The sequence below is a fragment of the Etheostoma spectabile genome, chromosome 21 (genome assembly GCF_008692095.1).
Source record: "Etheostoma spectabile isolate EspeVRDwgs_2016 chromosome 21, UIUC_Espe_1.0, whole genome shotgun sequence".
Taxonomy (NCBI): Eukaryota; Metazoa; Chordata; class Actinopteri; order Perciformes; family Percidae; genus Etheostoma; species Etheostoma spectabile.
Window position 1 is genome coordinate 22,147,185 of NC_045753.1, and position 13,897 is coordinate 22,161,081.

Consider the following 13,897-nt stretch of genomic DNA (forward strand, 5'->3'; position numbering starts at 1 on the left):
AAAAAAAAAAGACGGTGTTGTGGAACTTGTCCTCCTCTCTCGCTGCCACCTTGAGTTATGCAATGATCTATCATTAATAGCTTCATTAGCATTTTTCTCCCTCTAAAGTGCTTGGGTATATAGTTGAAACCACAGCATGGATGCTCACACCATTAAACAAGCGAGCATCCTGAATTCTCTCTTTGACAAAAGCGGAGGTGGGTAGAAGGATGGTAAAAACACCAATACACTAGGAGAGTTCCCAGCATAAAGCAAGTACACGGTCTCCAAATAAGCATTCCCTCCTCTGTTCCCCCTAAAGGCCTCCTGTACAGTGTGTTTCCTAACTCATATTGCACAACGAGCGTCCTTTTGCAATATCCTGGGCAAATGTAAACAGCATTTTTTTCCAAACACAATCCGCACTCCAAGGCTAGATAGAAAACTAGCGAGGCGACCACTTTGATGCTGAACAGCAAAGATGCAGCAGAGTCAGGCAGCTCAGCCTGCAAATGAGTGGCAACCGACTGTGACGTTTATCTTGGCGAGAGGCAGCCCTTGTTGATTGCTCACCAAAGTCTGTGGTTGGGCTCCCAGACAACACAATATAATCTTGCTTTCCGAGGCCCGGCAACTGCCTAAATGCTGTGTGGTTGAAGAGCTGGTGTGGGTAATTTCAGATTGGACGTGGCTTCTCTCCACAGGAGCTGTTCAGTCTTTGTAAGGATCACACTCGGCTGGTCAAAGTGGTTTGCCCGAGTTGGGGGGGGGGGGTTATATGTTTGAGATGGATGATGGAAACATGGAATACGACTTAAACCGTAAACTTGGAATTCTTAGTTCTTGGTTTCCTTTTCACAGTTGTAGATTGTCGATTGTTGTAAAATGTCCGGCGGTCAGTAATTTGGCACTGTTCAGAACATTGCACACGTTTTTTATGCAGGCCCACAAGCTGTTTCTTGGAGAGGCAGTAAGACAGGGTCACTTTAATAAATAAACCCTTGGCACACCAAGACCAATAGATAACGCCTGGCTGCTCTGTTTACTATTTTCTCTCCTGCCTTTGCCTCATTAGTTTAGATTTCAGCACGATTTGTTTGAAGGTTTTTTTTTAAAGATATGGAGTGATCACTTTGATTATCTACCTAGCGATTATCTACCTCCTAAGACACAGGCTAGTGGAGGGGGGATAATGCACGAAACCAAGAGCGTATGAATTGCCTCTGTTAGTGGAATGCTCTCCTCCCACCTCATAGTTTTATGGCGTATGATGCTGTGTGAGGTGTTAAATGTGTTGGCGGAGCGCTTTGTTCAAGTTCCCCTTCAAATGATAGTGGGATGTGCCTGATACTATGGGCAGCAGGGGAGGGGGGTTGTCTGTTCCTCTGGCTGGTTGCAGATATGTGATACTGGGTGGGTGGGGGTTGGGGGATTAGGGCAGGAGAAGGCAAGAAGCAGGGCGAGGTGCTGATGGGAAAGAGACGAATGGCATGCCAGTGTCAGAAGTGGTCATGTGCTGACGAAAGAGTAGGGGAAAATGAGAGGGAGGATGGAAGGCGGACTTGACTGATTAACCTGTTTACCTCCCTGAAAGTGCTTGGGGCACTATTCCAATTAAAGTTCAGTCTTTCATCTATCATCGCCATGGCTGGCTTGAACCTTCAGAGCTGCCGATACCAAACACTGTCAAAACGATCAAGCCTTCAACCTGAGCCACCGCCACACCCTCCAACAGCAAAGCTAATGCTCTTGACCAGTGGCTTCATTTGCATCTCATCCTTCCTTGTCAGCTCTTGTCAGCCACCTCCTTATGATTTTTTTTTTTCTTTTTTTCTTTCTTCAACTCTTCTTTCTATCTCACATGCTGAGTTTGTATGTATGTCTCGCGTTATCTACTCCTCCCATTCTGTTTCTAGGCTTCCAGCTCTGAAGACTCACTGGGAAACAGTGCGTGTCTTGTCTCAGCCTTTTTCCTCCAGTGACGTGCTTTCCCAAGTCGAGGCTTTTAGCACCTCCAGCATAATACGATTACACCCGTTTGGGGATGTGAAACTTCAACGGCTTGAAAAAAAAAAAAAAAATCCCTTTGGTCCTGCCGCAGCAGCACAGTAGCACTGCGAGTGGACTGTGTGCAGCGATTGGCAGAGGCAGCGCTGCACACAATGTTCTGGACACTCAAGCACAAATGTTAGCCTTTTAAAAGCTTTTTCCCCATCATAGACCATAAGCATATGTGAGGGCATACAGGTGGAGTGGAGATGCAGCCCTGACTGTTTGAAAGACTGACTTTCACGAAAAACAGCATCAGTGGTTTCAGCAAATGCCCCAAATCATGTTTAAGTGACAAAGCCCTCCAGCATCCAAATTATGACTATTCGGAGAAAAGGTGGAAGTTAGGTGACGTTATTATAAATCAGTCAGAGAGGAGGTCGGGGGGGGGATTGGTGGAAGTCAAACCGTAGGACTTTAACATGGGAGAACGCTGTTTGTTTACAGTTTCATACAGAAAGTCAACTTTGTTTTCTTTTAACCATGACCACTGTCGTTCTCTAACCTGAACCAAGGGAATATTATTGTAACCATGACGAAAAAGGTCCCCTAAACTTAACTATGTACTTATTTCAATCATAACAATGCTCTTTTCATAACCCTTAACCAAGTTGTGCTTGTGCCTAAACCTAACCAAACCTTAACCAAAGTGTAAGACTACAGATCGTAAGACTGCTTGATACTAGGCATCACATTAGAAAATGCCTATATGTGTCATCCTATTTATTTGGAGGATTTGTTTGTTTTGAGTTTTTGAGTTTTCCTTTTTCAAATTAATAGATAGCGCTTACCTACCTCTTTGAAAAAGAACGTCCCTTCCTGATGCGATTTTGCAGCGGCACAGCAGCTTTTCCTGGTCCGTTGTGATTGTTTTAAAGAAACCCATCCCGGAATGCTGTATGGACTAGCCGGACCCTCCTCCGCAGCGCTGCGGTGGAGGAAGGTTTGGCAAAGCGAGACTAATGTTTACTAGACCTCATTTCAGCACCCGGGAGCTGTCCATACTATGACCTAAACATTCAACTTCATTTCACATGGTGCAGTTTGCATTTGGTCTCCGTATGGGGTTACAGATTATAAGATGGTCATTTACACTGGGTTTTATAGGCTTTATATTAAGATTTCTATAGCTACTGAAGAATTTGAAACAAGAACATTTCAGATTGTTGTGTGGGGCCAAATTCCTCACAGGATCCCAAGCAACACACAACACATTTTTTATCAAGAACAGTTTAATGATGTACTGTTTGGGTTTGCTACCACCAATAACTCTCCACCACCTCCGCTCATGTCCAACCTCCTTCACGGAGAGAGAAAACCTCGACCCTCCTCTATTTCAGCGCCTTCTCTCCAGCGCTGATCTTCTTTGATCTTTTATTCTCCCCATTTCTTTGCGATGTGTGGCAGAAAATTTGGCCATTGCTGTGTTTGATCACGCTTTCACTTGTTCTCCCAGGGAGCCATTCCAACCATTTTATTTAAAACAAAAATGCTTCTTTGTTTTCCTGTCTCTTTCTCTAAGCCCATCTCCATTTATCTTCCACGTTTTTTCCCTCCCGCCAGTGTACGTTGACTGAAAGCACATGGGCGTCCACCTGCCCCGTCATGCCTCAACACACCATCCTTGTTGTCAGTCAGCCAAAACAGCAAAACACAACCAGCTTTCACTAAAGCCATGCATCTTGCTCCGTTTCCAAAATTCCAAGGTCGACATTTGTTCGGCATTTTAGCAGTTTTGTACTACAAGGAATGAATTTGTTGTACGTATTACCCATACATATGAGTGACAGGAAGTGGTTTCACGTTGCTTGATACATAAGTATATATTTAGAACATGAAAAAGATAAGTAGGTGAATATAGATTTAGATTTGGTTTAGGATTGGATGAAAACCAGGATTGTTTTTTGTATATTTGTCAGTTTTGCTGTATCAATTTTGTCAAACTTACATATACACACAAATGTAGCTTGCTTTTGATCCATTCTGTGCTTATGAGGACATTTGCACGCGTGTGTGCACATCTGTGTACACAAAATTAGCTTAGGGAGAGCTATTATTGGTCTACATAGACCCTAACCCTGGGGGCAACCGGAAAGGCTTAGGTGATTTCAGACAGCCTATATGGTGTTACAGCAGCCTGTGATGGACTGATTTAATCCTACTGATGTAGCTCATAAGACACAGGAAGAGGGATAGACACACACACACACACACACACACAAAGTCTTCCTTCAGTCATACATGTGGACATTGTGTGTGTGTGTGTGTGTGTGTGTGTGTGTGTGTGTGTGTGTGTGTGTGTGTGTGTGTGTGTGTGTGTGTGTGTGTGTGTGTGTGTGTGTGTGTGTGTGTGTGTGTGTGAGGTCAGCAGGGCTAACACAGTCCCCTGGCTGTTCTCAAGGTTAATGTGAGACTGACAGCGGCTGCTATTAGCGGCCTTCAGATAGTCTCCACCCCCCTTATGCGAAGCTGATTCATCCCGGTGGCAGCAGTGCATTAAGATGTAACAGCTTCACTCCCAGGTGTCACTCACCCCTTTAGACAGGGCCTACATCATAATTTTACATTTCCTATTAACTCCTATTGTCTATGCTCAACCGCGATGGTCCATTAAAGGGATTTGCCGCCGCCATTAGCACCTCATTCTCACTCAGCTCTTCCTATATGTCATTATTTCATGTCGTCCCATTGTCTGTTAATTGAAATACCACAGCCATTGTCTATATGGTCCATTAAAGGGACAGGAGCCTTGTTCCTAAGTGTCACCACTACTTTAGGTGCTAGCTCATTAATTTTCATAGTCTATGTTTGACTTACACATGCACAGAGAGGTGGGGCCTAAGAGAGGAAAATGATACCACCGAGAAGAGATGCACACTGGCGTGTTGAAGATCACCCAAACCATCCAAACCTCATTTACATTTTAATTCAAAGACATTAGGCAGATGCTTGTATCAAGTGCGGGATGATTTTTTTGTGTTTTCCTCAAGGACGCTTAGGTGAGGAGGGTTGCTCAGTTAAATGAATGTAGACATTTTCTGTTTTTGTGGTTATTTTTAGTTGCTATGAGTGTAGTGTTTTTCGTGATTGCATTATATCTAATGGCCAAAGTGGAAGCTCGCACAGATTAGCAGGCAGTTTTGTTGGAAAAGCCTAAGGGGGAAAAATACATTGCAGTTGGAAAATGGAAGCAGAGAGTGAAGTAAAAACAGAACAGATGCACCGAGGTACTAAGGGGGACAAATTCTATGGAAAGTTTTGTATTCGAAATGTAGCTAACTAAGTGTTTGAATGCTGTAAAGGATGACAAGCAAGACTTGTAGAGAGTGGAAGGTGTGTGCGCCTGGGTCCACATGAAGAGTGATGATGTTGTTGACTCACTGTCGGCCTGATGCCAATCAATCAATTAACCAATCAATAGTCATCTGGTGAGCGCCTAAGGACACTGGCGAAAATCTCCCAGAAACACTCAAATCAATTACTGTTTCGCCTCGGCCACAGACACAGGTGAAAAAAACAGACAGACACTCACACTCACACACACACACACACACACACACACACACACACAAACAGTTATACATTTATACGTATGCAGGCTTACATGTTGAAGTCACCGCCTCCCCCTCTTCCAAATGCCCAAACGCACAGGCATCAGATTGCAGTGCCATGGGAAAAAGAAAAATGAGTAAACTGCTCAACCCCCCCCTTCTAATGGAAAGCAGCATTCCCTGGCTGTCGTCAGCAGCTATAGCCAGCTACGCTATAACACAATTAATAGATAGGTCTGGCAGCTTATGGAACCCATGCATTTTTAAATGGGAGTTTTATGACTCCTGGAGAGAGCAGGCAAGGGAAGAGGGGCCGCCATATTCTTGAAATTTGTTCCATGAATGTGTGAGTGAGTGTGTATGTGTATCTGAGAGTGTCTCTATGTGAGAAAGGGAAAGCATTATATAGGACTAGTATCACAATCTTGCTCTTGTTTGCTTTATCGCTTTAAAAAACAACAACGTATTTCACTTTTATTTTTATTCAAATTCTCTATTTTTCTTGCTTTCTTAATTAAAAGATGGAGTATGCACACACACATGTAGTCATCTATAAGGTCCTTCTGGTCATAAACGCTGCAACTAAGCAGTATCTAAGCTGAATCCAGCTGTTGTTTTTTCACATTTATTTTTCATGGTGCCAGATGGATTTACTGTATACATATTTATAGTGTGTGTGTGTGTGTGTGTGTGTGTGTGTGTGTGGCTAATGCATGTTCTTAATCTTGCAGTTTTAGGTATTTCTACCTTTCTAATGACCTTTGGGCATCATCAGGCAACTCAATCCCATACACACGACGTATGTTAGCTTATGCGTGTGTGTCATGAGCTAGGAGGTCATGTTAACCTTTTTATCTGTGTCTGCCCTGACCCACAAACCCCCTGTCCCCTCATCACTGTTTCATATAAACACAAACACATGAACACACACACACACACACACACACACACACACACACACACACACGCACACTGTGCTCCACTTACTGTTACTGTTGGCCTGCTTGTCTTTTTGATGCCAGCGGTCATGAGCTGTGGAACTAGGAATTCAGTCTTCTGATTCTGGTTAATTCTCCAGTAGCATGTCGTCACTCACAGTCCAACACATATACAATACAAAATAATCTACATTCATACAAAATTGATCAGTCCATGTTGTTGTTATGTGATTCCATTTTAGTGCAGGGATAATAGGGATTTGCAGATTCAGGCTATTGAAGGAGCTTAGCAGAGTGGAGAAGGTTTGAGACAGAAACTAGAAGCTGAGAGTGCTGAGAGTTCTCTGTTGGACAGAGGTGAGGTGTTGTAGAGAGTTATTGCTTTGGGCAGGAAAGATTTCCTGTATCGGTCCGTTAGAGAAAGAACTCCGCTGCCTGTCCAGTCAGTGGTGGAGATGGTGGTCTGGATTATCCATAATGAATAAGTTTGTTCAGTGTCTTCCTTTCCACCACAACATCAAAGGCGTCTTGTTTGCAGCCAATTACGGAGCCATCCTCCTCCATCAGTTTACGTCTGTTGGTGTCGCCGGCTCCAATGCTGCTTCCCCAGCAGACTACAACGAAATACAGTTCACTGGCCACAACATCTAGCTGCACACAAAGGATCTCAGCTTCCTAGGGAAACATAATCTGGTCATCCCTTTTTATACACGTCTTATGTTGGTAACAAAAGAAAATTAAAGTGACACAAGGCATCTCTACGCATTGATGGTTTCAAATGGCAACAAGCAGAAAGCAGTTTCAGATTTGCTGGTTTGTGAGGCCACATTCAGACAGACAGCTGCTCCTAACTGCATGTATTTACGTGTATTTTTTCACCTATTGAATCTCTACGCCTATAACAGAGGTGTTGTGAAGGCCACGCTGGAATAAATTGGCCTACATAGGTATCTGTCCTTGACCTATTCAGAGCCCCTGATTTGGTAATGTGATGGGTTATCTCTGGTCTACCTTAATGCACTGGAGCATTTACTGTGTCACTGTCTGTGTGAAAAGCCTTATGATTGTGCAGATGTACACACACAGGTATAAACACACCCTACGGTAGATCATTCAAGTAATTGAATTTAGCCTTCCGCAAACAAGATGCTAACAAGCCCTCTGGAAATACAATGACATTTAACAATTTCACAGTTCCACAACTGTGGCTGCAGCACACACAGATTCATGTATAAACACACTCACGAATGCTAAAACCTTAATAGACTATTAGTTGTCCTTGGTTTTGAATTATAATGTCCTCCTTTTTCTGTCAGTTCAACTTATTTATATACTTAAAATGCTGGAATTGAGTTGCCTGAAGAAACCGTAGACTCTCCCTTTTAAAATAGGGCACACCAACTTGGAAGAGCAGACCTTGTTTCATCCTTACAGTGGGCAAGTGGCGGCGTAAACAGGAAGGGGCCCTGCACTTTAGTGCGTCACTCGCTCTCGTATCATTGGATCTACTGTGTTGAAATGTGTCAAACTGTTTTGCATAACATTGGTAGCCTGATATCCTGGATAGATACACGAAGGTAAAGGCAGGCACACACAAAGACAGATGCTGAAGTGGTGGTTGCACAAACACATACACACACACACACACACACACACACACACACACACACACACATGCACGGTTGATTATTGTGTGTTGGCTGAAGGAAAAATGAGACATGTCTTGAGCCAGCTGTGTTCTGTCCCCTTAAGAGCACAGAGAGTGATCTATATGCCTTCAAGGTACATGCACCTATCTGTGTTTATGCATATGGAATATGACAGCTTAAGTGTTTTGACTGTAGATAGTATGCGTGTTTGTCTCTGTGTGTGTGTGTGTGTGTGTGTGTGTGTGTGTGTGTGTGTGTGTGTGTGTGTGTGTGTGGTGGTGTGTGTGTGTGGTGTGTGTGTGTGTGTGTGTGTGTGTGTGTGTGTGTGTTGTGTGTGTGTGGTGTGTGTGTGTGTGTTTGCGTCAGCGGGTGTGGTGTGTTGAGCCTGTTGGAGTCCTGCTCAGAAATATGGACTTCATTTGTGCCGGCCTCCCCCGCTAACTGAACGTTTGGAGGTGGACTGAGGGAGCCACCCCACTCCCTCACACACACACACACGCGCACACACACACACACACACACACACACCACACACACACACACACACACACACCAACACACACACACACACACACACACACACACTGTATGCACTAGCTAATGCATGTGCTTATGCATTGGTTTTTGTCACTCTCAGCTCCATTCTCTTGTATTGTTTGCAGCCAGTTAAAAAATGGAGTCTACCTTCACATTGATTATTAACTCAATCTTCCATTTAAAAATGACCTCCACTCTCTGTTACTCAAGCTAATTTGATCCAACATCAAACTAAACAATATTCAGAATGAAAATGAAATTACAAAAAATGTATTGCAACAACTCAATGGTTCTTACTTCTCAAATGTGAATATTTGCTTATTTTCTATCTATTGATTTGTTCAGCATTGTTCTGCTCAGTGTTTTGTATAGAGAATCTTATGACATTGGCTCGTTCCCTTCAAAAAGAACATTTTATTTTGATACTATAAATAGTCGTCTCCATGCTCGCAGTTCCTTTGTAAGAAAGCCCAGATGAATTTACAGCCCTGGGTTTCCACACAAATCCAAGTATCATATTACAAAGAAACGTTATAGCCTGATGTTTTGTCAGATAAAATATTAAAGGAGGTGAAGGACCTGAGGAAAACAAGGGACTGCCAGGACAGTACCAGAGAGTTGGTGAGGCAGGCAGCAGACTATATGAGTAGAAGCAGTGTGTAGCAATGTGTGTTGTTGGGAAAGGAAAACATGCACTACAGACCCCAGACCGCATGAGGCATGACTCCCTCACCACGAGGAAACCTCAGGGTCTTCTGCTCCATGTTCTGTTTGCTCTCTTCATTTAGTCTCCCTGGACCTTCTGTGTGTGCTCTTTTTCTCCTCCCAGATTTAGTGTTGTCATATTGCTGTATTGTTTCCTTTTGGAGTTTTTGCCCCCTCCTCTCCCAGCATTTTTTGCTCCCTGTATCTGTCATGCTCCTTTCTTATGTCCCCCAGTCCCTCTCGGCTATGGCCTGTTCTCCCCACCACCCCTCTCGCTTGGATCCTTTCCCTCTTTTCTTCCCAGCTCCCTCCCTCTCACCTCCCTGCTCTCTTCATATTTCATATTAAGCAATCCTTTCCATGGAGCCAGCTGTGTAAACAATAGGGACCGGCCCTCCATGTTTTCTCAGAGTGAGTGAAAAAATTCCGGAAAAACTTGAACACAAGGAGCTTGCCGCACGTCGCCCTCACGATGATCTATGGCCCTTTGTCTCTCCGACCTCCTTTGAGCACGAGTGGGACTTTCTGGACAGAGTGTTGGTTTTTGTGTATGTGTGAGGCCGAGTGTTAAGTGTATGGGGCCGTGTATGCGGGTGTGGGTGCTTCCTGTTACCATAGCCCCCTGCAAATATTGACCAAGCTGAATAGCTACAGTGAATGGCTCAAAAGCAAACACTGCATGTCATGCTCTGCCTGATATGCCTGGAGTTTTGTCACCAACGGCATTCTCACCGGAAATAATTTGACTCACTTAACGCCTAATCTTCTACTTTCCCTGATTCATGGTTTTGATATTGATAAGGAGCGAAATCTCTACCCTGTGTCACATAGCTGACCCATATTCAGTAAAAGCACTGGCTTGCCATGCTACTCTTCTATCTATGGGTCTTTAATCTGTCTACCTACACTGTCGACAGCCTATTTTAGCACATACGTTCCTAGAAGCTGCCGGCGTTCCTTTAACTGTCTTTATACATTTAACAGGCGGGTTGACGGGCGACTTTAGTTGTAGGTTTTATTGACTTCGGTTGACACACACTTAGCGTGTGGGTGTGTGTCGGTGTGCGTCTGTTTCGGTTTGGCTGTGAATGTGCATTTAAGAGTCCGTATGCATGCATCCATGCAGGGGGGCAGATGGTCCAGTTCTGCACGGACAGCCACAGTAGCAATCATTATGTGTGAAGGAAGAAAGCTACCTTCTTACCCTGACACATCCCTCCCACACGCACATGCACACACAGCTCATCCCCGGGTTTATTTTTTGCAGGTGCAGTGCTTGCTGGCATTTGAGATAATTAAAGGCTGACCTTTCTGAGGTGAAGCAGAAATGTCACCCAGCCTGCTTCGCTGACAAGTGGATTCACCCCACAGGGGGCCTTGGCAAAATGGCTGAGGCTTCTCAGCACCCTGGATGTGTACTTAGCACCCTTTAGCCTTCTTGCGCCCACTTTCTGGCTGTCATTGTAGCTCCCACCCGCTGCTCTCTCACCCAAAATGCCTCAGCACGCTTAGATTCTGACTATCACGAAGCCACACAGGTGGACGGAACACTAAGGCGGAAGTATTACTGGGGTAAGTTAGTTGGAAGGAGCTTGAATTTATCTTATATTTTATTAATATCAAAGTATAGGATTAAGAAATATTTCAACATGCAGTGTAATCTCGGTTGCATACTAACGGCGCAGAAATGGTGTAGTGAATTAGAATACAAAAATCAACAAAAATTCCTTAAAGTACATTATTGAAGGTTGCTAGTTTTGGGAATTCTTTCAACTACGTTAAGGTTTAATGTCTCTCATAACAGGGTTATTCAAGGTAAGGTTGTGCCAGCTATTAGTAGCATTCTCTGAGTCCCAGGCTTCTCACTAGCCTTGTGTTACCTTTTCTGACCTAAATAATTCACATCCATCATCTGAAGTCCTGTGTTAATACCGTATCAAAGTGTCCCACTTTGCCTTTATCCCCCCCCCTCCCATCAATGTCGCAGATGTGGTCTACTCATTATGCAAATTCCATCTGAGGTGGTAAAGTACAGTAAATGTATCATACTGTACAACACTCCCCAGGGCAGTAAGACAACATGCAAATGTGAGTAAGGACATGACTTGGGCACACATTAATAAGCACACCCACGCACACATACAGGCTGTGTGCGTGACCGCACACAACACCCATACGCTCAGGCACTTATTGACATATACACACTTGTTTGTCTCACAAATGCAACACATACACACACACACATGCTCTCAAATGTGCAACTTGTACACGCTCATGCATGCACATATGCGCATTCCCTTCCGCAATGTCACATCTAACTTCTGACGTATGCATCCGCCCACACTGCTGTCCTCATAAAAATTTCAATGCATCGTGCTTGAGCGACTTCCATTATGTGTTACACTGCAAATCCATACAGGCTAGAGTCAGAGCCCACTCTGCGCTGTTAAAGACTGTCATCCACTCTAAGCTGGCAGCCTGTAGCCCTCCCTGTGGAGAGGCTTTTGTACAAATCTATGTGGGTTTTATGTTGAGGCCATTATAGAGACGTCTAAGTCGTCTGTTTCTCAACCTCAAATGGTGAAAAACTATGCATTATGGCTCACGAGTGAGTATATCTGAAGCAGCATGTCTGTCATTTAAAACAGCAGGTGATATTTAAATGCCATGCCTAAAGGAAAGGAGCAACAATAATAAAGTAGAAGGTGTGATATAACAACATGATAGCAATTGACCTAATACTGTGTTTATTGTTCTTCAATATTTGTTACCTCTAAATGTTGTGAGCTGAACAACCTATCTCTGAGCAATGCCATACTGATCAGCTCAGTGTTTACACCTAACATTGTAAAAGGAAGTCACACAGCAGTAGTATTACGCCAAAAACACACCAAGCAGTGGCGAAAGTGCAGTGTGTGGTGAGCAGCTGTTAATGTCTATGGAAAGCTGCGGCGCTCGTTTAACTTGTAGCTGAGAACGCGGCCAGAGAGTAGCTGCAGCCAATCAGTAGCAGAGTCTTGTAACTCGGAGTGTTGACCTATGTTTACAAAGAATTTCTTTCTGCTTAAAACACAAACACTCATTCTGGCTGCAGAAAAATCAAATGATTATGTTGAGTGGTCACTGCTTGATGTGTTATTGTGCGAGAAGTTAAGGTACCCTTATTGGGCGCTAAAAGACTAATGCTAATGAAGCCATCCTGTGTAATCATGCTTTATGTAGCATTAACACTAGACATCATGGTATTAGCAACATCTATCAACAACAACCAGTGTCTGTTTAACTTACTGTTAGCGACCTCCATATCCTTTGAACGTGCACGTCTGTCTATTTACGTACACACCAGAGTGTCTTTGAATGTCATGCGTTGCATTCGCTATCCCCTGTGGCTCTGTTCACTGCGTTGACCCCAACCCCATGCTGCCATTTGCTGCTTTTCCCAATTATTAATTCAGTGTTTGCTTTCTCAGCCGATTACAGTCTTTCAAGACACATGGACCCTGACCCGTCCTTCTCCCTGCCTGTTACATGCCAAACACATAGTTAAGCCCAAGTGACCCAGATTGTTTGTTTATCTTTCCCCTTACTGTATGTGATCACATACAGTAGATATCCTCCATACAGCACCTTGCCTCAGTGCTCTTGAGTATGTTGAAATGAATTTGGCAGATAAGGGCTAGCGTTATAAAGGTCAAGGAGACAGATACGACTATACGAATGGATTCTGCAGATGAATTATTAGAAACTCGTTGAAAAGACAGCCGTTGATGGCTCGATTCTGGGCCCCAGGATCCCTACCCACTTCTATAGGCTGCACTATTGCATCACCTCTTAATCTGCGCTATCTTTTCCTGTTTTTAGACGAGGGTAGTCCATGTTTCAGTCCATGTCTCAGTAAGCAATTGTGTAAGTTAATGTTTTATATAACACTGGCATACAGAAAGCTTTTATTCCTCTTTGTTATGCTTGTTTTACGTCTTATATCTTGTCAATTTCTGTTACTTATGCATGTTCATGAGACACATGGCTTGTCCGCTTTGACAGTACTTAAGCACATCTACAGTATATGTCACCATGAAGGCCAGAAAGGCACAGCATTATGCACATAACTGATCCCCTTTCTCCTTCTCCATAGCAATGACCTTGTGTGTCAACCGTATCATATAGAACATATACATCATATGGCGGGAGGCAACTGCATTGTGTACATTGACAGGAAAAAGTATGTGGAGTGCATGTCAGCAGCTTTACCCAGCTTTTTGTATTGCGTGTGCAGTTTTCACAGCAGATTACAAGGGCTCTTAATTGTGCCTTGATTCCTCATTTAGCGGAGCGTCTGATTTTTGTGCCTCTGATTACCTGTTTTGTTTTTTACCACCGGCACAGGGATTATACAGGTTCTCAGTTACATTCTGCTTCTCCCCACACTGTTGTGGCTTTTGTGTGTGTGTGTGTGTGTGTGTGTGTGTGTGTGTGTGTGTGTGTGTGT

General features: G+C 43.8%; 1 protein-coding gene across 3 annotated transcripts in view; it reads left to right on the forward strand.

The window, feature by feature from the left end:
• Positions 1-13,897, forward strand: part of raraa (retinoic acid receptor, alpha a) — a gene marked incomplete at its 3' end in the record, with an annotated part of 146,366 nt that overhangs the window by 46,657 nt on the left and 85,812 nt on the right. The window contains 1 exon segment of one of the 3 annotated variants that reach the window (XM_032502164.1): positions 1,148-1,157. 3 annotated transcript variants of the gene reach the window in all.